Genomic DNA, 24,477 nt, shown 5'->3' with positions numbered 1-24,477 from the left:
AGGGGATTGTGGAAGTCACTCAGCAGGTCGAACCACGACCCATAGATTGATATCGCAGGGATATTTTTGGCCTCATATGAAGAAGGATGCAACAGAGTATGCAACAACTTGTGAGAAGTGCCAAAGGTATGCACAACTAATCCATTCCCCGGCTGAGCCACTGCATAATGTGTTTAGTCCGTGGCCATTCGCCATGTGGGCACTGGATATAGTTGGGCCTTTGCCCATGGCCAGCGGCAAGAGAAGGTTTATGTTGGCCGCCACTGATTATTTCACCAAGTGGGTAGAGGGAGTGGCACTACAGCAAGTCAAAGAAGAGAATGTGAAGAAGTTCCTCTGGGAGAACATAATATGCAGATTCGGTTTGCCCCATACAATCATTGCAGATAATGGAACACAATTTACTGGAAGAAAGGTACGCCAATTTCTTCAAGCCTACAAGGTGAAACAAGGGTTCTCGGCGCCATATAATCCGAGGGAATGGCAAGCCGAGGCATCAAACAAAAAAAAATCATGGATAATTTAAAAGAAAATTGGAAGACCAAAAGGTGCGTGGGGTGATGAATTGAATCATGTTTTATGGGCTTATCAGACTACACCGCGGACTTCGACGAATGAATCACCGTTCGCGAATGGCATATGGAATAGAAATTTCATACCGGTGGAAATGAGAGAAAACGACAAGAACCAAAGCCGTGGAAATGGGTCTTAATGAAAACATATTAGCCACCGAGTTTGATATAATTGAGAAAAAAAAAAGACATAGCTCGCGATAATTTGGAGGAGTATCATAGAAGGCTACGAGAGACGATGATGATAAACGAGTAAAAAGCCGAGGGGGATTCATGGTGGGGATTTGGTGCTGCGAAGAGTTACTCCCGACCACTAAGAAAGAGAATGACGGACAAACTAGGACCCAATTGGGAAGGACCGTATGTAAATAAAGCAAAGGAACTTCGGTACTTACAAAATAGAGACCGGGAGGGGGGCGATTGAGAAACAATGGAATATAAGAATGCTGAAAAAATTCCATGAGAGAAACAGTGTGTAGCTTTCAGTGGAACAAGCATATTTTGTGTAGTGTATATATGTTGTGTGCGAAATTCTAAGTCAATGAAACAAAGATTGCATTTTTGGCACAATGGCATGCATAGTGGTTAATCAAAGAAAGGCGGGGGGGATGAGCCCTTCGCGGACTTACGTCCGAATCAAAACCGGGGGCAAATGAGGCTGCCCTGTCGGGTTTCTGACCATCCAAAGACGGGGGTGGGGACGAGCGAGCCCAGCGGACAAAACGTCCGAATCAACTGGGGGCAAACCAAAACGCGCCTTATCGGGCTTCCACTGGCCGTCCAAAAAGAGAGCGGGGGGACGAGCCCTTCGCGGACAAAACGTCCGAATCAAACTGGGGGCAAACTGAGCTGCCCCTAGCTGGCTTCACAGCCATCCAAAGAGAGCGGGGGGGACGAGCCCTTCGCGGACAAAACGTCCGGATCAAACCGGGGCAACCGAAGCCGCCTTTAGGCGGGCTTCACGACCATCCAAAGAGAGCGGGGGACGAGCCCTTCAGCGGACAAAGCGTCCGAATCCAATGGGGGCAAACCGAGCTGCCCCTTATCAGCTTCACAAACCGGCCCAAAGAGAGCGGGGGACGAGCCTTCGCGGACAAAACGTCCCGAATCAAACGGGGGCAAACCGAAGCGGGCTTCCCCGGGCTGGCGGACAAAAGACCATCCAAAGAGAGCGGGGGGACGAGGCCGCCCAGCGGACAAAGCGTCCGGATCAAACCGGGGCAACCGAAGCTGCCCCTAGGCGAAGGCCCCCGACCATCCAAAGAGAGCGGGGGGACGAGCCTTCGGACAAAACGTCCGAATCCAACCGGGGCAAACCGAGGCGCCCCTATCGGGCTTCTGACCATCCAAAGAGAGCGGGGGACGAGGCCGCCGCGGACAAAACGTCCGAATCAAACCGGGGCAAACCGAAGCCGCTTAGCGGGCTTCATGACCCGCCCATCCAAAGAGAGCGGGGACGAGGCCGCCCGCGGACAAAACGTCCGGATCAAACTGGGGGCAACCGAAGCCGCCTTTAGCTGCTTCACAGACCATCAAAAAAGAAGCGGGGGACGAGCCGCCAGCGGACAAAACGTCCGAATCAAACTGGGGCAAAATGGAGCCTTAGTCGGGCTTCACAGCCCGTTCAAAGAAAGCGGGGCCGCCGGCGGACTACCAAATTCCGAATCTAGCTGGGGGCAAACTGAGTGCCCCTATCAATCAAACTTTAGGCAAATAACCCAATGGACTCCACGGTTTATTAAAACAGCAAGAGGGAGCCTTTGCAGAATGAATATCCAAATTTAATTATGCAACAAAATTTGAAAAAAGGACGCCGACGATAGAGAAATAAAAAGTACATTCAAGAGAGAGATATTTGCATAAGACTGATATTAAAAGCCTGCTGGGTCTACCCAGAAATACAGGCGAAGTATATCATACAAAAGGGCAATTAGTCATAGTAGAAGGATTACAACACCACAAATACAAAAATTTTGATTAACAAGGGCATGAAGCCAAATATGTTACTGCTTCCCTTCAGGTGCATGTTTCGAAGTGGACGCCAAATCCCCTTCACCAGAGGAAGGAGGATCATTATCCAAATCAATGGGAGCGGTAACCACCCCGGCTGTGGGTAGAGTTATCCCTTGAGTAGCAGCATCAACGGGAGAAGGGTCCCGACGAATTTGGCAGGGAACGATGGCTGGCATATCCTTGGCGGGAGTGGTAGCCGGAAGAAACGGCCGACGCAGTGTGAGCTTCTAGCTGCTTTGTTTGAGTTCCGGCTAATCTTCTTCGGCTAAACCACACGAAAACCGATCGGCGGCCTCCGCCCGCGGCCTTGTCTGATTGGCTTGGATAGCAATCTTACCCGCCGCTTTTTAGCCCTCAAGTTTGGAGGCAACACCGGACACATAGTCGCGATGTTTTTCTTCAGCCAGTTGCAATGCCTTTTGGTTCTTCACAGCTACTATACGAAGATCGACACGATCTTTCTCCAGAGCGGCGTACTTAGCCTTCCACCCATCAGGGCCTTCAACCTCATGCTTCAAGGTCTCCAGAGATTCAAGTGTGTTGGTTAGACCGCGAACCACGTAGCCAATGTCCAAACTCAACTGAAAAGAAGGATTGGTTACTAAACGATACAAATGAAAAGTTAATTTGAAAGGAAAAATTTATACCTTTTCCCAGCCATGGTAGATGAAAGCTCTGTGCGAAGCAAACGAGCCAGAATCTCCATATGCTTGATCTTTCGGAATATGCGAGCTGAAGAAAAGAGAGGCCGCAACAGCGATGTTTTCTAAGGCAGAGTCACGGGTTGTTACATCCCGTTCCCGGGCCCTGAATTGAGGGCGCCATATGTCCATGGCCCCGGATGGCAAAGACCCAGATGGGTAGGGCTCTTTACCAGAACATCGTGGAGGACCAGAGGGTCGCAGTGATACAGAGGCGGGTTCAGAGATGACAGGAGCGGCGGTTCTAGCCTTTTGGCGGAGGACTCTTAGGCTGCGGCCGGGCGCCCTCACCGTCCGAAGTCACTTTCCCAAAGTTTGAGCTTGTTTGTGGCCATGGCACGTCGATACCGCTGCGGACGAGGGTTGAATAAAGTCGTCTTCCCAATCAACCGCGGCAGAGTAGGAAGAGGGGGCGGTAGTAGGTGTAGCGGTACGAGATTGGGCGGCAGCTCGTTGGGCAACGGCTTTGGAGTGAGATATCTTCTTGGTATACTTGAAGGACTTGAAGGCTTTTCTTTTAGGGCGAGGGGAGGATTTGGGAAGTCTTTCTTTGGGTGGTGCTAGTCGGTAGAGCAAACCTTGATAGTTACCTATGGTTTTCAGTGAAGGATCAAGCAGAAGAGGGTTGCCCTTGTATGTATCTATACCAATAACTTCACACTGGGCACTTCCTAAGTCACGGAGCTTTTGGAAAATTGCTGAGGAGACGCCGGTGTAAATCTTAGATCGCGAATCAGGTCTCCAACCTGTATCACAAAAGAAAGAGGAGTTAAAAGCTAGTTAGGAAAAGACACTGCGAACCGAAAGAGGTTACGTACCACTAGAAAGGAAACTGAGATGCCGTAGAGAAACGTCAGAGGGAAGATCCGCGGATAGAAAACTACCGGACACATATAACGGATAATAATGCCATACTTTGTCAGAAGTAGTGATGTGGAGGACAAATGACTTTTTCTGTGGTCGGGTACAAAGGGATTGGTATCCTACGCTACCAAATTTGGTACTTTTCTTTATATAGTAATGAGCTATTATGTCGCACAGTTGGATTTTGGGGGAGTTGGTTTTGTTGTAGAAATTCGTAGTGTATAAGATGCGCCAAAAGTTACCAATGCCTTGGCAGGGGGGGATGTTGAAATGGTTGCATACCTCAACATCTAGAGGAGTTAAGGGAAACCGCAAAACCGGCAACTATCGACCCTACGGTAGCGGCGAGACATCCGTTGACAGCGGTGTAACTAGATGGGGAAAATGGGTAACGCTGGGCACGTGCTCAAGGATGACTTCGGCGGGGATGCCGTAAGCAGTTTTAATGGCCTCTAAGTTGGGTCTGCAGCGATAGGAAGGCGGTGGGGAAGAGGGGCTTTCCTTCACGAAGTGGAAGGCTCCGGCGGCTAGAAATGTCGGCCGGTGGGTTCAGATCGTTCGCGGTATGACCGCTAGATCCGGAGGTGGAGGACGCAGATCCCCGAGGTGAGTCTTTGGAGGCACTCCGCATTCGATTCGACATAATAGAATCCGATAAGTGGGGGAGAGCTCCAACGGCGGAAATGGAGGAACGATTACACTAAAAAAGCGTAATCAGGAACAAAGGACAGAAGCAAGGAGGATGAAGACAAACCTGAGATACAAGCAGCAAAGAGCAACGAAAATGAAGAAAACTCGAACCTTGAACGGCCAAAAACCCACCGGAAACGAAGAAACAGTAGGAAGGAGGAGCAGAATGAGAAAATGGAGAGAAGTGAGAGAGTTTAGAGGCAAAAGAGGGGTTTTGAAGGAAGAGAGAGGTTTGAGCGGGATACTAAGCGACAGGGGTAAAAGCGTAAAATCAGCAGAAAAAAGAACCAGAGCAAAAAAGACACGTGGGACCTCGAAAATCGAAAGGGCAGGTTCGATGCGCGTGCGCCGAAAAGACAGCTTTCATACACGTGCTCTTGGACCACGTGGATGAGGGCGCACATGCGCACATGCAAAGGGGGTGCATGCCAGAGATGGAATATTTGGAGGAGGAGGTTGGGATGAGTCTCGGAACCGTATTCCGATCCGCGGACCATAGATGATACCGCGGAATGTCAACGGAACCGAGAGGGGCATCTGTATAGGACATATTGATGACATGTGAAGTCAGAGGCAAAAAAGGTCGCACGCAAAGATTGTAAAAGGAGAGCACATTCGCTGGCAGATCAAGTCCGCGGAAACATAACTGCCGAGAACTGTCGAGAACCGCCGAGAACTGCCATATAGGGAGTGGGACAGGTGGAGAGCTAGAGGGCGAGGGATAGAGGAGAGATGAACGAATCTGATGAGAAGAGGAGTTAGAGAAAGAGAGAGTATAAAAAGAGGAGAAGAAGAGAAGAGAGAAAAGATCAAAAAGAGAGATTGTAATTTTTTGAGTATACATTTAGTATTATACAACTAATCATTTTGATTAAGAAACAAAATTCTGCTTAAACATTTAAACAAATTTTTAACTCTTAATTCACTCAAATTGCTAAATTTAGGAATATACATAACAAGCTCAGCCTTATCTCAAAATTATATCACTATCCTAGAGTTTTATGTACAAAATTAATTGAAAGAGCGAGAATTGGAAAAAAAAAAAGTGATTTAAAAAAAATTATCGAAGAAAAAAAAAAAGGGAAATCCAAAAGAAGAGTAATATAAAAGGAATATTTCTTTTGTTGTATTATTATATATAGGAGGCTTCAAGAATGACAAGAAAGGAGCTGAGATCTATGGAAAGTTTTTATTGTTTATTATTAGTATAGTATGGCCCAAGTAATTGAGTTACAAAAAATACAGTCCAGCGCGCTATTTACTAATTTCTATTCAATGAAAAAAATGGGTAAGGAGAGAATGTATCATGTGTCAGTGAGAAATCATTTGTCGGCCTACTTCTTTGGCTGTTTGGGTTTTGCTGTCCTTGTAGGCTCCATAGAAGTAAGAAATGAAGCCCCACGTACTCAAAGCCAAGGCCATGCCCTTTTCACCTGTAAACTTCTCTTGGTACACAATCACACCAGCAATCTGTGTGATAGGGAGCAGAGTTGCATTAACGACTCCTGCAAAGAGAGATGACTTGCAGAATATGGTTCCCATGATTCCAAGAAACATTAGTTGCCAGACCACTACACTTGAAGCTAGCAACAAGTAGTATTTTGTTGGACCTAGTCCAAATTTACTTGCTTCCCTTGGTATTGCTCCAATATCCTTGTTTATGAACATTCCAATGGTACAAAAGATGGTAGCAAACAAGGCCAAGCAAAACTGGAACTGCAATACAATTGAATATGTGATTGCTTTGGTGGCCTTGGCATAAGTGACTTCTGTAACAGGTAATAAAAATCCTAATAATCCCGCAGAGCCAATAGTAAGAATAAATCCCAACATGTATTCAGCACCTGTGATGCCTGCTGGGCGATCACCAGCACTTCTTAACCCAAGAACGATTGCACCCAAAGTCATCAGAACAACTGCATTAATTGAGAACGGAGTGAACTTCTGGCGAGCAATGATGAAGGAAAAGAATGCTGTAAAAGCAAGTTGAGTAGCAAGGAGAAGTGAAGATGTTGACACAGGAAGGTAGGACAAGCCTAGTGTGTACATAAAATTATCAAGTCCTGTGAAAACACCAATTACTGCAGCACATAACAACAACTTGGGGGATGCAAAGAACTTCACACCACGTGTGCGGCGTGAATAAAGGATCGCTATGGGGATTACATGAATGGGGAACCCAACTGTTTGCAACCAACAGGGTAGCCATTTTCGATTACCACCATGATTGAAGTAGAGTCTTAGTAGTAATGGACCGCCAATTGTGCCAGTGGCGGTGCATGCAATATTAAGGAGGAGCAGCCACCATCTGGCTATGAACGATTTATTTGAGTCGTCAGTGGAGAGTTTGGTCTGATGAGTTTCTTGGACACCATTCTCAATTTCCATGTTGGTTATTGCCATGTCTTTCTCTTCAAGCTAAAAGTTGTTCTCTATTTATGTTGATCAAGCAATGAAAGAGAAAGATCAGGCTACTTTTTCTCTTTCGATCTCTCCTGCTTTTCTTCTCTAGTTTGCTAGATTTGGGGAGGTGAGTGATATGAGTTCTAACATTCAGTTGCCCTTTTATATTATTGGAAGATCACAATTATGAATTATTCAACCTTCGAAATTTGATGCATGATTTTCTTTCTTTCCGCGAAATTCGATGTTCTGTCAATAAACCCGGCCATGGGCAGAACTCAACATTAAAATTCGATCGTACACTCGAATAATGACGGATGAGACAAAATAGTTTATTGGGAAATTATAAGCAGCCTTACTATGACAAATATTTAAGTTTCTATCAATAATTCATATCTCCCACTTGAATATTTTGTCACTTACCCGTTGTTTCTTGATGACTTCAATGCATGATTTTCGTTCTTTCCGCGAAATTTGTTCTGTCAATAAACCGGCTTACCAAGTGAGGGTGCCCAAGAGCTATTCTACTAGCTCATGCCCAAGTATCCCAGCAATGTGTGACAATTATATTATTCCTATCACCTCTTCTCAAACTTTCGATGTCTCACCTGGAGAGTTTGCCAATGCGAATGCCAATTTTGGTACTCTCCCTTAACGCCAGGGCTGGAGGCACTCGGCCCTCCCCCTCCACTCCGGGCTAGAGCTACCAATGGCAATCATCATTTTTTTTTGGGTTAACTAGTATTACCCCCACTGATGAGCCAATTAGGATTTCCCCCCACTAGATGGGAAATTAGGGTCTCCCCCCTAAATACACACAATACTAGTTAACCCTTTTTTTTTTACATACCCAACCCATTGTTTGAATTGACCTCTAAAACCATGTCAACAAATCCATGGGTAGAACTCACTTGGAAAACCAACTTACCAAATGAGGGTGCTCAATAGCTTATCTATCTAGTAGCTCATGCCAAGTATCCAAGCTTTTCAACATGGTGACTCTTAATTATATCTCGTTCGCCCTCTAATGTATTAGTATGAAGAACGAAATCACATATTTAAAAAATTTACTGTTTAAGAAAAGCCTTGGATTGCCGCCAATGGCTTCCAAGTTGCTGCCTTCGTTTTGACTACTTGGTGGAGAAGTCCGTAATTTGAATCAGTATGAAGATGTATTTGAGGATCGAACAATACAATCTACTTACTTAACAAACTGTGTCATGTGCACTCATATTCTTGGACAACCATGATCCATTTGAGGTGAAGCAAGCTAGTGCAACCCCAAGGTGGAGGATGTACTGAACAAACTTTTCCCAGATAGGTCCTAAGCTTGGAGTGGCTGGCTGATTTTCCATGAAAACCATGTTACTTCAATTATTGAGCCGGTCAGCATACAGGGACATCGCGCGCCGGCTGTAAAGTTAAATGCTTAAGATTTTTTTAAGTCTTAATAATAAAATGCAATCAGGGCCGGCTCAAGCCAAGATGGGCTGTAGGCGAGGCCATTATTTGCGAGGCATTTATTTCCTAGGTCATCTATAATTCACTATATATTCACAATTTTATTACAAATTAAGAGCCAAAATATCTAGTATCAAGACGCAAATCAAACGAAAACGACGAGAACGTAACCAAATAAACATCAAAACTATAAATAAATAAAATAATAGATTCATATTGAAGAAAAAAAAAAAAAAAAAGTACCACAAGAACTGTGAGTATTAAATGATTAATTTGATGATTAACCGTTTAGAACTCAAAGAATGAAATTGACAAATGGTTAAACTTGAAATTGATGAAATAGAACAAGTGAGAGAGAAAGATTTAATCAGAGAAGTGTAATGGCAATTTCTTTAATTAAGACAATTTAATTAAGAGAAAAAAAAATATATAGAATTAATGTGGAGATTCTTTTACTAAATGTGGGATTTCCCCATCTGTTTTTATTCTTCCAATTAAACAATTTGATTAAATGAACACACTCTTACAAAAACTGAAATTACTATGTGCTTGTAGCCATTAGATTCATATTAATACTTCGAGATGTCATTTGTGCGGTGGATTATTGGATTGTATACTAGGAATTTGGCCCTAACCCGACCCTGACTGACCCGACCCTAAGCCCTGTAAAGCCCTCACAACTAAAGCCCAACTCACAGAGTTTAGGGCAGGGCAGAGCCGGCCCTAATGCTTTCTAGGGCAGGGCTAGGGCTAAGGTTCTGAAACATATGCCTGACCCTAATTCAACTCTCATTAGCCCGACCCTAACCAAGCCCTAGTTATAGTTTCACACTTTCACTATAAATACACATACCATAATTTTCCAACTCTTTGTTAAATATTTTCAATTAAAATAACATTGTCCTTTGTAATTTATCACTTACACCCAAGGGTACTTTCAATAACTTGTCGCATATAACAAAAACTTGTCAACCTAGCAACCATGAAGAACAGTGAGCACTAGCCTAAACTGATGTAGTAAAAAGAAGAAAATATATAGGTGCGGCCCTAAAGCCCTGCTCTAAAGCATTTAAAGAGGGCTTAGGGTGGGCCAGAGCTTGAGATTTGGACTTGTGACCCGGCCCAACCCTATGCTGACTTTAAGGCTTTAAATGTTTAGGGACGGGCTAGCCCTACCCGGCCCATTGCCCACCCCTAGTATATATACACTCCAAATTAATTCACTCCAAAATTTAGTGCGTGATAGAAAACCCAATTGTAAACAAATTGACTAGCATATCTATGAGGGAGTAATATTCACATCTAATGAATATCACACACGTGTCCAGCATATACAGAACTACCAACTGACCTCGTATCATCATCCTCAGAGCTCACTTCATAGTGACTCATCTCAAGCAAAACGAGTTGTTCAATTAATGATCAACCGATCTTAGCTGTTCGACCTAAGAGCTCGCTTCTAAGTGACTCAAGTCGATAAGACGATCTCGCCCAATCAAAGACGAACTCCATAAAGCTCACTCATCACAACTCATAACGGCTTGTAACGTATGTCTTTATTATAGCTTTCAAGACCGAAACTTCAGGCACACATCTCATTGATTTTTCATAACTTGCCATCATGGTTCACCAATGAGAAGGAGACCTAAACCTGACCTGACACGGGAGAGCAAGAGGCGCGAGCATCTTGCCTATAAAAAGAGGATGAGGAACTACGTCTAACCTAATTCAAGTCTCCCCCAGTAGAGAAAACTTGATATGTAGGCAGTTCGTCCACATGAACTCAGTCAAATCCAACCCATCAATCCCATCTCTCCCTGATTGCCTACATATGTAAGGTTAATCCAAATCCAACCTTTACATTGGCGCCGTCTGTGGCTCGATTTCTTGAGTTCACAAAACCTTCAAACAAAACCGTCAAACAAAATCTCAAGGCCACGAAGCATGGAAAGCCTCCAAGATCAAGTGAAGAACCTAGTCACGCAGATGGGCATGATGAACGACATCATCACCCTGCTTCGGCAGAAAAATGCTGCGTTAAAAGATTAGATCGCTACGCACAACCCAAATGGTGTCACTGCAAAAAACGGCATCAACGAGGTCAATCAACAGATCAACAACCTCTCCCAGAGGATTGATCAAAGTACTGTGAAGAAGGACGCCACTCAGATCGCCTAGAAGATGTTGATGACGTATCGAGCGTCCCCCTTCACAACATATGTACTCAACAAACCTTCCCCCCAAGATTTCATCCAACCACGATTCGCAATGTATGATGGCAGCACGTGCCCTGGTCAGCATGTAGCTCACTACATTCAAAGCCTCACACTCTATAGTGTACAGGAGTTCGACCACTTGCAATGTTGCTTGTTTCTTGCAAGCCTGAAAGATGGAGCTCTCGACTGGTTCTACTAACTGGAACCAAACTCCATTGATAGTTTTGAGAAGCTAACCAATCAGCTCGCTAACCATTATGTCCACAACATACGTAAAAAAGTCGACCTCGACTCACTCTTCCTGCTGTCCCAGAAATGCAACGAGTCAGTTCGCTCCTTCTTAGGATGATTCAAGACTGAGTTGCTATCCATGGATAATGACCTCAAGGAGTCCTTTTCCACCTTGGCCTTCACCAAGGCTATCCAGAAACACACCTGGTTATACAGGTCGTTAATGAAAGAGCGTCCTGAGAAATTGGAAGACATGTACACTCGCGTGTACAACTATATAAAGCTACAGGAAGCTTTAGACCACAAAGGTGAACAAGTGAAAGTCGCAGCAATCTCAGACGCTGCCCCATCCTCAAAGAAGCAACCCAGACAACAAGTGTCACACCCCGAATTTCGACAGAATTCGGAAAAACATTATTTGTTCCCGACTCTTCGATCTTCGAGGTGTGACGCACTCTCAACTCCCAAAAACCCATAAACAGTTTAAATATGCAGATAATTAAAAACCAATAAAAATTTTAACTTAAACAAAAGTCCTCTTCATTACAAAAATTAACAAATGAAAATACAAATAACTTTATCTCAATTGAAAATCTATATCACCTCAAAGGAAAACAAGGCCTATCTTGAAATACGACGCTAACACAAACCACAAGCAGCAACCAATCTTCTTCAACACTAAACCTGTCAAGACTTATCAACTGTGTTCATTTAATGAACACACCCGATAAGCAAACATGCAAATCGGGTTAGCATTATAAAAATTCTGGTGTGAGTAGCTCTAAAATACAACATATAATTATACATATACATACACAATCCTTAAGGTAGTTAGTTCCTCCACCGAGGCGCCTTAACTTTCCACGACTAATACAACATCCTTAAGTTCAATAACTAAGGCAGGTAGTTCCTCCACTGAGGCGCCTTAACTTCCCACTAACCACACAACAAACTATACTCATAATAAAAAGGCATTTAGTTCCTCCACGAGGCGCCTTAGGTTCTAACTAAACTATAACCAGCCAAGCATATACAATCATATATCTAAAGATATATCATTTACCAACATATTACCATAATTATATTAATCAAAGCTTTCTTTGTGTGTCCCTAAAATTCACGTCGTATCTATGTCTTACCTAGTTTCTCTGGCTACCACAATCGCTACCCAACGCCGAACATGTACATCCACATGCCTCCCCTTACATAATGTACCACTCCGTGCATAACTACCTTGAGCGAGATGCCGCACACCAGGTAACCCTAACACGGAAGCCATTATGTAAGTACTGCCACTATTCGGCATAAAATATCGCGCGTCTCGTTCTATTTTGTGAACGGAATAATCAAGCCACTATTCGGCTACGCCCGGCGGCCATTCAGATTCACCGAAACGCCGGCGGCCAATCACATTACTTACGCCCGAAGGCCATTCAGATTCACTGAAATGCCAGAAGGGCCAATCACATCACATACGCCCGAAGGCCATTCAGATTCACTGAAACGCCAGAAAGGCCAATCATATCACATACGCCCACACAGGGCAAATCACATGAGTTGTGGTAGTCAGGTTCTAGGATTTTCGTTACGTAATTTATTCAAATGTCATACATTTATGACTCATAATCATTTCACTATATCATGTGCATGTCAAATACATTATTGCACTAAGCCACAATATATATATATATATATATATATATGTTTTACACACTACTCACGTCAAAACTTTATTAGATAATGATAAACAAAGTTATACAATTTTCGATAATATTTTATTACTATATTTGTCCATATTCTTAAATATGAGAAAAACTGGAAAAAGTCAATATTCCACAGTCAACGGTCAAGGTCAAAGTCGAAGTCAACACGTCATGGTCAAAGTCAACACATCATGGTCGAAGTCAAACTGTCATAGTCAATGTCAACACATCATGGTTGAAGTCAAACTGTCGTTTCCATGTTCGAAAGGTTCAGGGTCATAGCCATGGTTCATGGCTAAGGTCAAAAGTGCATGGCTCATGGGCTCATGGCTAAGGTAATGGTTCGGACCCAACTGGCCAAGCCGAAACCTTAGAACCCGAAAGTCTAAAACCAACTTATTTATTCCACCTGACCCAATTGGGATCTATATTAAGTCTTATGGACTGGCCCCAAACAATATTAGAAACTGGTCCAAAACAGTTAAGTGGTTCGGTCCAAAAATTGAACTGAAATCGCCTAAAACTTTAAATTAAACTGGTCCATAAATTAAAACAAAACCGAGCCCAATCAAAACAACTGAAACTGGCCCATAGAACTAAACCAAATTGGTCCAAGCTTAATTGAACTGGTCCGGCCCAACCAAACACTTAAACATTTCGGCCCAACAACCCTCTAACTAGCTAAGGCCCAAACCGAAACCAAAAGGCTTTGGCCCAGGCCCAAGCCCAAGCCGATCAACAGTGCTTCTTCTCCCTCCACCAGCAGCCACCGATTTGGCCACCGCCAGTTCCGATCGTCCTCCCCTTTCAACCCCACGGTTTTGATCCAAATCGAAAACCTTATAACTTTACTAAAAACAAAATCCCCAAATCATTTGATCCCCCATCTTCCTCAAAACAAGATCTAAAATCACACCACCATTAACGCCGGATTCGAAGCTTCAATCCGCCCTACTGTCAAGCCCCCACTCACCCAAACATCCACAACCAACAATAGAGCAACCCACCATACAAAATCACAATTCAAACTACACGAATCCACACCACCAGTATAGCAGTATCAACCTTGGATCCGACCGCCATTGATGCCGGATTCCAAGCTTCGACCGCCCCATCCATCCCAACAGTCAATCACCGATTTCAAACAACCCATCCCAATCACAGTTTAACAGTTTCAATCGCATATATCCAACACAACACATACTAGTTCATAATAAACAAGCACGACAGATTTCTAATGGGGCTCGCCTCCATTAACGACTTCTCCAAGTCTTCCAGCAGCCCCGACACCAATCAACATATAACACAACACCAAAGTTCAAATAACAAAAAAAAACACACCACCAGAGTATCACAGTTCGACCGGATAAAGAGACTATTTCTCTGTCCCTTGCGCCACCATTACCGAACTCTTCCGAGTTCCAACAGTCTAAGACTATAACCGGTTTTACCAATACAAAGCAGAAGATTCCCGGACGAGGAAAAATAGGGAAAATAACAGAAACATTGTACCCCGTAAAACTGTTATCTCAGTATAGACTGTATAGGCTATACACGTGAAAGGAAAAAAGAAAACTAAACTACTCACAATAATGAACAGCAAGACGAAATTCCTCCGAGTCCGAGTCGTCGCGCTCCACGCTCTAGCAAACCAGCCGCCTCCATTTTTTTATTATTTTTATTCTCCAAGAACCCTATTCTCTAAAACAATGTGATTATATACTTGGGTCTGAAACCCAAGCCCAACACAGACTCGAGCCCATAAACCAGGCCCACATATCCAAATCCAATCCAACTGATTTTTAAATAAATAATTTAATTAATTAATTAATAAATAAAATAAATACGTATTTTAAATACGGGCGTTACAATAAGGACAACAGTCTGGTACTAGGACACACACGAAACGCGAGTTTGCTATGCTTACAAAATCTCCGAGCTACATATTGGAGAAAATAAAAAAGTGGTCTATTACAGACCTGAGGTAAAACGGCCAGAAGACACAACAAGAAAGCCGTACTGCACTTTCCATAAAGCTAAGTGCCATGAGACCAATGAATGCCGGGGGCTCAAACATTACCTCCAAGACCTCATTGAAGTAGGGCATATCAAGCACTATACTGATATTGTTGATGGCGACCTGTGCCACAAGCTCATGGCTCGCAGAGAGCGAAGCCGAACTCCACCATGCAACAACAACAGAGAGCGCTCCCAGGCTCGAGGACGCTCAATGCACCGATCTCTTTATGAGCGCCGCCAGCACTCATCTAATAGAGATAATAACATAACGATCAATATGATCACCTTCCAGGACGACTCTGTCATGTCCACAAGGGAGAAAATGATACGGGTAGGTGCTCCACAAGAAGTTTACAAGTTCTCCTCACAAGCGGCCCCCTCCCCACACATAACTGGCCACCACTCAGGAGACATCACTTTCACTGAGGCCGACCTCAGCAAGGTATGCCTCCCGCATAATGATGCTATGGTTGTCCATGTCAAAATCAGCAACTAGACAGTAAAGCGCGTCCTGATCGACCCAGACAGGTCATGCGATATCCTATTCTATCAAACTATTAAGGAGAGAAACCTGCCCAAGTCAGTAGTGATAGATCCAATAGCCCCCCTCTATGGCTTCAATGGATCTCGAGCTAACCTAATTGGTGGCATTATCCTACCTGTCTCAGTTGGGTCACGTGAAGATAAAGTCAGCATCAACATACGCTTCAGCATTCTGGATGTCAACTTGTCCTATACTGCTATTTTAAGACGTTGTTGGATACATAAGATGCAAGCCATGCCATCAACACTCCATCAGGTGATATGCTTCCCTGGCCCCAAAGGCATGATGGAGCTTCGAAGCAACCAGCTAGATGCTCATAACTGCAATAAGATCTCCTCAATCAACAAGCCCGTTAGGGCTTCAATCAGTAACAAGGGGGAGATCGATAAGGAAAAACTGGCAGAAGGCTTCTTCTCTAAAGTTAAATCCCTAACAACAAATCATCAGCATGACCTGAAAAGGCAGAACGCTGGGGGCTCAGTCAAAAGAGCGGCTCAAGTAACCAAGGCCCCGTGAGGTCGCTTCCACCCCCATGATCAAGGAGGAGGCAAGACAAGAGACCAAGACCTCGGAAGTAAGCCCCCTTCCCCCACTATTGCGGCACCTCAGCCCGAACTGAAGGAAAAAATCAACCTTGGAACTGAGGAAGACCCCAAGTTCATTTATGTATGAGCTAACCTTGATCCTACTCTCAAGGCACAACTTGTAAGCTTTTTATCATTGAATAAATATGTTTTTTCTTGGTCATACATCGATGTCCCTGGAATTGATCCCAATATTGTATGTTATAAGTTAAATGTTAACCCAAATGCTAAACCAGTTTGCCAACGACCTCAAAAGTTATCCCTTAGATTTAAAAAAGCAATCAATGAAGAGGTCAAAAATCTCAAAAAAGTTGGCTTCATTAGGAAGGTTGATTACCCTGAATGGGCCGCTAACATAGTAGCAGATCCAAAAAAGAATGGCACAGTTCGCCTTTGCGTGGACTTTACCAACCTAAATCAAGAAACTCTTAAGGATAGCTTCCCATTGCCCAAAATCAACTGACTTGTTAACCAGACTTGTGGCTACGAACTTTTGTCCTTCATGGATGTCTACAGTGGCTACAACCAAATCCCTTTGGCAGAAGACGACCAAGAGAAAACCTCATTCATAACAGAACAAGGGATTTACTGTTACAACATCTTTCCGTTCGGCCTCAAGAACGCTAGAGCAACCTACCAACGACTTATCACTGAAATGTTCCAAGACATGTTAAGAGACACCATAGAAGTCTACATAGACAACATGATAGTTAAAAGCAAGAAAGTTGTAGATTATTTAGATCATCTCGCACAAGCGTTCTCTAGACTGCATCAAACTCAGATGAAACTGAACCCCAAGAAATGTCTCTTTGGAGTGACATCTAGAAAATTTAGGGGGTATCAGGTCTCACAGAGAGGGATATAAGCTAACCTAGATCAGATTCGAGTGTTCTTGGACATGCCCGATGTAGGGGAGTTTTCGTGTATCCTTGGATCTTCCTCTGTGCTTTGTGATCCAGAAGTTTTGACTGAGTAGAGAAGGGATGAGATGATTATGAGTTCATGGTTGAACCACCTGGCGACTGCCTATGTATCTCCTTGTTTGTTTAGGAGAATCAAACCCTATTTTGCATAGTTCCTAAGAGCGAATCCCTCTGGTTTTTATAGGAAGAGTTACGAGAGTCCTAGGTTTAGGGCTCTCCTCACCGATTGTGAGTTCCCTTCCATCCTCGGACTCTACCTTCCTATTAGGATTCCTCTCCTTATAGAAGTTTGAATCTAGACCATATCTTATGAGAGGTAAGTTTCCTTGTTGATCATAATGTTCCATCGTATATGGGAAGATTATATCTAAAAGGTAACTCCTAAGATATGTCATCACAATTCGTTCCTTATCATCAGAGATAGCCCTTTTCAGTTTTCTTATGTTCAGGAATTGTCTATATCAGTTCCTAATAACTTGAAGAACTGTCATAATTAGAGACGGTCAGCCACATGCCTAACACATGCCTACTAAACACTTGTACTACGCACGAGATCACTTATTCACAGAACTGATCTGATGGTCCTCGTCTCATTCTGGACATCTATAGTCTTAGTTTATTTCCCATACATGTGTCATCTATTCAATGATGGGAAATCCCCCTTATAGATGCCCCCTCTCGTGCCATCTAGCATGTGGGCGCTTGAAGCGATACTGCTTTTGGCACGAGAATCTTTTTCCTAAACTGTTACTGGAACTGCTGACATATCCAACTAATTAAGATTCTGAAAAGACGGCACGAATAGGCATGCCGTTTCTCGAAAAAGGTAATGATGGCAGTTCCATCCCGAAAAGACACAATGCTTAGGCTAATCCTAACTGACCATCTTTTCTGTATATAAAAGATATGGTGAGAGAACTCTCATTACCTCTTCTACTCCTTTTCTCTGCATACTGAACCTTTTGATCTCCTGTTAGGGTTTAACCAAAACTTGAAACTTTCCCTCTTTTCCGATCATGAATCCTAACTGGTCACTTGTAAACTTCGGAGATATTTCCTCCCTGGAATTGAGCTGAGAGAAATTTCACATTCCTAATGATATCGGCCTGAAGTAGGGGAGGTTATCTGATGAGTTGGCCTATAAGGAAGTGGCACTCATCACAGTTGGTCAGCTAAGGGCTGGACTTACTCTTCCCCTCCACTCATTGCTAAGAGAGTGTCTGATTCACTTCAATCTTGCTCTTGGTCAGGCAGCACCCCTGTTCTACAGAACTGGCATGTATTCCGCCCTTCTTGCCAAGAGACATGGATTCGCTCTAAACCGTTGGGTGTTTGGTTGCTTTTATGAGGTCCGACGTATTCGAGACCAATCATATTATTATCTCATGACCAAAGACATGAAGGCTAGGTTGATCACCACCTTCGTGTGCTCGGTGATGCGTGGGACGTTCATCTTTCTGATGCTGATGGTGAGCCAATGAGAATTCCTATTCCCAGAAAACACACCCATGCTCCAACCAGTAAGTCTACTTACTCAGAAACTTTGTAATTTAATACAAGAGTCTTTTGCCTGAATTTCTTTTCTATTATTCCTTAGATGACTCTTCCCCCTGGAATCAATTATCTGCTACTGATGTTGCAACGGTGGACTTCATCAAGAAGATCCCCAAGGAACAGAGGATGCCTTGGGTGATAGTTCATGATCCTACCCATATTTTTGAATATTTCAACATGTCTGCTGAAGAATTGCTAGCTTTGTCCCCTGGCTTTCCCCTTTCGGGATAAATATTTTGAATTATGGGCGCACCGTACTTCCCCCTCCTATGGATTAGGATACGGGACTTCTTCCTCCTCCAGTTCAGGACGAATCCTCCTTGATTACTAGAAGGAGAGGGAATCGTATGGAGAAGAGTTCGCGGGCGCTTCTAGCGATCTTTGCGACATCGGCCCAGGTTTAGAAGCTGCCGCCGGTGATGATTGTGTGATCACTGGCGGGAGGGGCCCTGAACTACCTCATGAACTGCTGGCGTCTAGTAATTTTAAAAGGGAAGTGCGTGCATCCAACCATCATAAACTGAAGAGAACTGATCCTGCTTCTGCTTCTGATGTTGCCCCATCTAGTAAGAAAATGAAGTTTCGCCCTCTCTCTGTTAATGAAGAAACACTTTTTAAGGTTCCTGTGACTATTCCCCGTTCTAGTTTTGAGAAAGTAGTTGTACCCCTACCAGTTCCAGATCCTCCCACAGGTTCTGAACAAACTGGTGACAATGTCCCTCTGACTGTTGACCATTCTCTCCCTGACAATCGCAAGGGGAAGGGCATTACTGAAACAACTGTTGTAACTGTCGCTCTCCCTCCTTCTCGATTCAGTGATAGGAGGGGGGAAGGGGGGCGAGTGACGACATTCCCTTCTCGCCAAGATCACCAGATTCCCCTGAAAGGGAGATGATTGTGGAGATGAGGCATTGGGGACGAACTGATGACCTACATGTTACCAACAAACACTCTGTTAATAATGTTGATATCGCGCTTGGAGTTCTAGAAGCTGCGTGACTTCCTGTTGATAAGGCTGAAGCCAACATGGCTGGGAGCCTGGACCTGTTCTATTACCGATCTGCTGTTCACCTTGCCAAGGTAAGACTTTCTTCTCTGTTCAATGTTCAGTTTCTCTCATTGTGCTACTTTCTATATTCTTTTCCAATTAGTGAATAACTTTTTGGCCATGAAAGAACCCATCTTTGTGGCTTTTGCCGATACATCCACTAATGCCAAGGCTACCGGTGAGTTGATCTGGGGCAAAAGAGGCTGCTGAGAAGAGAACTGAGGAGCTGCAGGTCCAGATTGACCAACTTTTGACAAAAAAGAAAAAATCTGATACTGGCTTCAAGAATATGAGAGACACTATCTCCAACCTTCAGAGCTCTCTAGAGAAAGCCCAAAAAGGAGCTACTAACGCTGCCACTTTACCACCCTGCAAGCAAAACATGATCAGGTTCAAGGGGAACTTCACCATATGAACACCGAGATGAGGACCCTTGGCCAAGCTATTGCCCATGCAAATGAGGTCATGTCAGGCTATGAAAGGGCTCTAAAAGAGAAACGTCTTCACTCTGATAAGAAGGTTGGTGACCTTTTGGCAGAGACCTCTGAGTTATATTCTCAAGTGGTGAAGTGACCTCTTGATGGAGACCTCTGAGGTCAGTTGAAAATGCAATTCAATTTGCTCTGAGAGTGCTTGATGTTTCTGAAGAGTCATTCGACGTAGCCAAACAAGTTAAGTTTGAGGAGGCAATTGAGGCTACTGGATATGTCTCTCAGTTGGATGATTAGGGGCGAGTGACCAACCCTTTCATCTTGTTTCCTGATCTAGACACTAGTATCTCAGCTATCTAGGAAAAATTTATGACTGATGCCTCCTCATCTTCTGAAGAAGACACTAATAATAACATGCCTCCCATTCAACTTCCTTTTTTGCCCGTTCCAGCTCATCCAACCACACAGTCTGTTCGTGAAAGTGAAACAAGAGTTCTTGATGATGGTGTAGCAGCAAGCACTAATAGTGAACCAAAGTTTGATTCTACCCCTGCTTCATAAGCCTCTCAGTTGATAATTGATGATTCACATAAACAATTATTTTTAAACAATTATTTTATGGGTCTGTAATATGAGCTATGTAGCTCACATACTATTTTACTTACTGAGCTCTGCAGCTCTTTTAGTTTATGCATGCATACTATTTACTTACTGAACTCTGCAGCTCTTCTAGTTTATACATGCATACTATTTACTTACTGAACTCTACAACTCTTCTAGCTTATGCATACATTTATAACATTTTATGTTTATATGACATATGTTACTATACACACTCTACCCCTGATGCCCCCAAAGTTTATTTGGAACAACAATAGGTGACCCTCGTAGGCTAAACAGATAATGAGGCATAACCAAAATCTGATCAGGATGTCATGGAAGCCACTCAAGTTAACAGTAATTAAGAGTTCAATCGCAATAGAGGCATATGCCTTGAGAAAGTAACTTGGTGCCATGAGCAAGACACGGTGTTTCATAACGACAGGTCCTATTTATTTAAAAAATGAATAGGTTGTCGTTCGAACAATAGTGGGGGATTCTCAGCACCATCATGTCGATATAGTTCCAGGCCAATGATGGCGTGCTAGGATCTGGATCCAACCCATATCTTCCCAGCAACCCCTATGTTTGATGTATTGAGAGCTTTTAAGAACTGGCATACAGTTCAGGCTCTCAAGAACACTATCTCTTGTTCCAAGTCAAACTGGCATACAGTTTACTAAATAGTTTGTGTGGTCCGATTTCCTAAAGGCTTAACCCATCGAGGATAATCGCAGTTTAAAAGAACTAGTGTACAGTTCCAACTGCGTGGGGATGTGAAAGGAACTGGCATACAATTCAACTTTCCCATACTCAGTATCACTAGTTCGAAAGCAAATTGGCATGCAATATTCTTGAACAGACAGTGAGAAGATAATTCTCTAAAGGCTTAGTCTAGTGTGGATCATAAATAAAGAACTGATGCAAGGAAGAAATTTGATGGCAATTTGGAGAACTTTATTGATGACATGGAGAGGAGTAAACAATACATAAAGAAGTAATAATAACAATTTATTGATAGTACTTGCGAAGGTGTTGTGCGTTCCATGGTTTGACAAGAACGTCTCCTTCAACAGTGCGTATATAGTAAAAATCAGTTTGACCAACCTTGTCGATGATGTATGGTCCTTCCCAGTTGGGCCCAAGTTTGCCGTTAGTCTCTGGGATCTCGCGCAGAACCAAATCTCCATATTTGAAAGACTAAATCCAGACTCTCTTGTCATATGATCTTTTCAGAATCTGCTGATTGGCAGATAAGTGTAGTGCGGCACTTTCTCGTTTTTCATCTAAGAGATCCATTTCTCTGCATAATAATTCCTCATTGTCTAGGGTGTGCACAACATCAAATTTTTGAATGGGAGCTACTAGTTCAGGAGGTATGACAGCTTCAGTTTCGTAGGTCAGTGAAAATGGGGATTCACCAGTTGACCGTTTGGGTGTAGTTCGGTATGCCCATAAGACCTTAGGTAGTTCCTCGATCCATAAACCTTTGGCGTCATCTAGTTTACATTTTATGTTATCCAAAATAACCCTGTTAGAGGCTTTAGCCTGGCCATTGCCTTGCGGATACCTTGGAGTTGAAAACAGATGGGTAATGTGAAACTCCTCACAGAGTTCAGCAACCAATCCCCCAGTAAACTGTTGCCCATTATCTGAGATGATAACTTTGGGTATGCCAAACCTACAGACAATGTTGTTCCAAATGAACTTTTTGACATCCTATTCTCGAATGAAGACCAGGGGAACTGCTTCTATCCACTTGGTGAAGTAATCTATTACGACCAGTAAGAATCTGACATTACCGGGAGCCAGTGGTAGAGGTCCTACAACGTCAGTTCCCCACTGTGCAAATGGCCATAGGCTGGCCAATGGGTGCAGTTCCGTTGTTGGAGCATGGATAAGCGGAGTATATTGTTGACACTTTTCACATTTGCAGGCAAAAACCTGTGCATCCTTTTGTATGTAAGGCCAAACGTATCCTTGCCTTAGGATCTTGAGAGCTAGTGTTCTGCCCCCAACGTGGTTGCTACAAATTCCTTCATGAACCTCTCGCATAACCTGTTCAGCGAGGTCTGGGGAGAGACATCTGAGATGAGGTCCCAAAAGGACTTCTTGTACATATCATCTTCAATGAGGGTGAATCTTTGAATCTTTGCAAGCAGGCGCCTTGCTACATTCTTATCCTCAGGCAGTGCCCCCTCTTTGAGGTAGGATTTGTATGGATCCATCCAATTTGGAGTGATGACTAGAGTAATACAAACTGTTATAACTGTGAGTGCTTGGATGCTGGATTTCTCTTGGAACTCTATCGGGATAGAACGAGACTCGCTGTTGCCCAACATCGAGGCAACATATGCCAAAGCATCTGCGTGTCGATTTTCTGATCGAGGCAGCTGATAGAACTGAATGTTCTCAAACTTGCCTTCTAGACCCCTTACCAGTTCTAGGTATTTGGCCATTCGCTCTTCTCTGGCCTCATATCCTCCATCAACTTGGAACACAACCAGTTGTGAGTCACTAAACACAGTAAGGTGTGTCAGGCCCAGGTCGAGGGCCATTATGAGCCTAGCAAGTGTCGTCTCATATTCTGCCTCATTGTTGGAGGCGTTCCAACCCAACGAGATGAATTTCTCCAGTCGCATGTTGTCAGGAGTAACTAATATAGCTCCCACTCATGCACCTCTGTCATTTGAAGACACATCCACAAACAGCCACCATCCGGAGCTCGACTCCCATGGGTCTGGACGGGCATTTGGAGGTTCAGTCAGGATGCCTTTATCTGAACTGGGGGTTGTTGAGTCGTACCTAGTGTAAGTTATTGGGAAATCTCCCAAGAATTCTGCTAGTGCTTGACCCTTCTCTAAGATTCGTGGAACATATATAATATCATATTCTAATAGTTGCACGGACACCTTAGCCAACCTCCCTGATCTGTTCGGCCTTTCTAGAACTGATCATAACTAGTGTTCGGTGATTACCCTGATAGTGTGGGACTGGAAGTACAGTCGTAACTTCTCTGCTGCAAAAACAAGGGCTAAAGCAGCTCTTTCGTGTTTAGGATATCTTTTTCTACTGGTAGGAGCGTTCGGCTCAAGAAATAGATAGGTTTTTCAACCTTCTTTTCATCCACGCGTATCAGTACAGAACTAATATCATAGTCAGATGAACAGAGATAAAGGCCTAAAACTTCTCCCTCAATTGGCTTGGAAAGGATTGGTGGTGCCCCTATGTATGTTTTGAGCTGATTGAATGATTTTTGGCATTCTTCCGTCCATGCAAAGGAGGTATTTTTTTCTGAGTAATTGAAATAGAAGTTTACACTTATCTGAACTCTTGGAGATGAACCTGTTCAGAGCTGCTAACCTGCCTGTAACCTTTTGAACCTCTTTCATATTCTTAGGTGAAGACATTTCTATGAGCACCCGGATCTGATCTGGGTTTGCCTCTATTCCTCGCTTTGTAACCAGATATCCTAAAAACTTCCTTGATGATATGGCGAAAGCACATTTCGCAGGGTTGAGTTTCATGTGATACTCTCGGAGAACATCAAATGCACCCTTCAAGTGAGAAAGGTGATCTCCTCGTTTTAGACCCTTGATCAGGAGATCATCTACATACACCTCCACAATGTCTCCCATTAATTTTTCAAACATTTTGTTCACCAAGCGCTGGTACGTGGCCCCCGTATTTTTTAGTCTGAATGGCATGACCTGATAACAGTATAGGCCATCCTCGGTTGTGAAACTTGCATGCTTGTGGTCTTCCTCATGCAATGTGATCTGGTTGTAGCCAGATGACCTATCTATGAAAGATAACAGTTTATGTCCAGCTGTCGCATCTACCAATTTGTCAATCCGCGGCAGAGGGTAACTGTCTTTTGGACATGTGCGATTTAGATCCGTGAAGTCAATACATATTCT

General features: G+C 43.6%; 1 pseudogene across 1 annotated transcript; it reads right to left on the bottom strand.

Moving 5' to 3' along the window:
* Positions 1–6,017: 6,017 nt before the first annotated feature.
* LOC147486127 (purine permease 3 pseudogene) lies at positions 6,018–7,415 on the bottom strand (annotated as a pseudogene). Its single transcript, XR_015202196.1, has one exon. The product of XR_015202196.1 is annotated as a purine permease 3 pseudogene (transcript).
* Positions 7,416–24,477: the final 17,062 nt, after the last annotated feature.

This window comes from Coptis chinensis, chromosome 7, assembly GCF_015680905.1.
Source record: "Coptis chinensis isolate HL-2020 chromosome 7, ASM1568090v1, whole genome shotgun sequence".
Taxonomy (NCBI): domain Eukaryota; kingdom Viridiplantae; phylum Streptophyta; class Magnoliopsida; order Ranunculales; family Ranunculaceae; genus Coptis; species Coptis chinensis.
Note: the sequence above shows the minus strand (reverse complement) of the source record. Positions and strands in the feature narration are given on the sequence as shown.